Below are 2,027 nucleotides of genomic sequence, written 5' to 3'. Positions count from 1 at the left end.
GTAGTGGTGAAAATTTGGGGTCAAAAGAATAAGATAAAATTCTACTATTAAAATTTATATTCTCCTGAAAATTGTATATAATCTTTACAATTTTGCATGTTTTTTGGTTACTGTTTTCATTTTGCAACAATTTGTCAGAAATAAATATTTTAATTAGTGTTGTATGGCCTCCTTGTAGGAACCCCAAAGACTAGTGTCATTTTCCAACTGAACACCATTTTGGAGAACTTAACACCATTTTGGATGCTACAAATGAAAATAATTTGCAATGGAAAGAGCATGAAATGGTAGCTGTAGTCCTTGTTTTCTACAAACTAGCTCTGTAATCTTGGCCATCATACCCTTCCTGTGAAATGACTGGGTTAGGCTTGGATTAGTTGTTCTCAAACTTTTGTGTTCCAAGCAGATGAAAATTTCCTGACCCCAAAACCTGAGAGATTTTAATTCAAGAGGTCTGGAGTGGGCCTCAGCATTTTTCCATAAGCATACTGAGAAATGGAATATTGCCTGCCATATCAGTAAACAAAGGATGTCACAATCATCAGAGATTGCAGCCACCAGCCAAGGTGAATTTGTGAGCCCTGAGGGAACTCAGGAAGGAGACAAAGAATACCTGCCATCTTGTAGCCATCAGACTGCAGCCACTCCCCATGGTGAGCCCTGAGAAAACACAGGATACTGGCCCCAGAGAGCTCAGGTGCATATCAAAGGAAAGATTTCAGTGAGCCCAGACTCTTGCCTCTTCCCATACATAGAAAAGCGCTAAATTCCTTAACATGACATATCTGGTTTTCTTTAATTAACAATAATTTTTGATGTTTAGACTACCTGCCCTTTGTTGCAAAACTCCTATATATCCTGGCTCCCGCACTTGCCTCCTTGGAGCAGTTCTCTCAGGGTTACTTGAGATGCTGCCTCCCGAGCTTGAAGTCTTAAAAATCCTGCTGAATAAAACATAACTCTCAACTTTTAGGTTGCGCATAATTTTTTAGTCGACAATACTATAACCAGGTGACTTAGAAAGAGTCCGTAAACCACACATTTAGAAAACTGGGCAAGATGTTCATTTATTATGTCCATCATTCCACAAACATTTATTGAGCATCTACTATGTGCTCTGCTATGTGTTCTAGAGCCTGATGATACAGCCATGAACAAAATAAACCAATCTCTGGTCTCCTGGAGCTTATTCAAGTGTGTGTGTGTGTGTGTGTGTGTGTGTGTGTGTGCATGTATGTGTGTAGACCCTAACTTTGCTCACTCCCTCCTTGGTCCCTGCTCCCAGTGGCCCTGAGGGATTGCTGGGTGGGGGCAGCCCCAAAGAGTAGGAGTCTGAGGGGGAGAAGGTCTGCAGATCTAAATGTCCGGACCCACCCGTGTCGAAAATCGGGAGGAGGAGGAGACAGCAGAATAGGCCCAGGAGCAATGGTGTCCAAAAACGAACAAGCAGTAAAAAATCTCAACATGGAAAATGCCCAGAATGAAGGAGGGGACCAGGGCCCTGTGCAGAGTGGAGAGGAATCACGTCATTTGGGAGGGGGCTTAGGCCAGAAGCCTGGAGGAAATGTAAGGCTGGGGCGGGGCTAGGCGACTTGTCCCTAATTTTCTATGGGCCATGCCCGACAGGCATATTGATCACAATGAAGTGGGAGAGGATGTAGACAAGTACGTAGGGCAGATGATGGAAATCAGGAGAAAGACTGGGGAGCAGCAAATGTGCGCTTCCAAACTGCTGAGCCTGACAGTCATCATGTATGACTTCCGCCTTAAACCTTGAATCCTAAATTTTCCCCTGAGGATAACAATGTGGCCTCTGCTCTACAAGTTTGTAATTTTGTGATTACTTTTTCTGTAAATCTTTTGGTGTTTCTACTTACCAGTCTCTAATTGAGTATTGTTTTGTCTCAGTGTAAAAATTTCTGTCCAGCAGGGCAATTTCACCCAGTTATAGGAAAAAAATATTCTTCTCATAATATGAAATTGATGAAGCAGTTTAAAAAGCAAAAAAAAAGTGTGTGTGTCTGTGC

At 42.4% G+C, this 2,027-nt stretch overlaps 1 pseudogene; it reads left to right on the top strand.

Annotated features, from left to right (window-relative positions):
* Positions 1-1,425: 1,425 nt before the first annotated feature.
* Positions 1,426-1,758, top strand: LOC132488108 (protein BEX4-like; annotated as a pseudogene).
* Positions 1,759-2,027: the final 269 nt, after the last annotated feature.

This window comes from Mesoplodon densirostris, chromosome 4, assembly GCF_025265405.1.
Source record: "Mesoplodon densirostris isolate mMesDen1 chromosome 4, mMesDen1 primary haplotype, whole genome shotgun sequence".
NCBI classification, from domain to species: Eukaryota; Metazoa; Chordata; class Mammalia; order Artiodactyla; family Ziphiidae; genus Mesoplodon; species Mesoplodon densirostris.
This window is presented reverse-complemented; position numbering and strand designations above follow the sequence as displayed.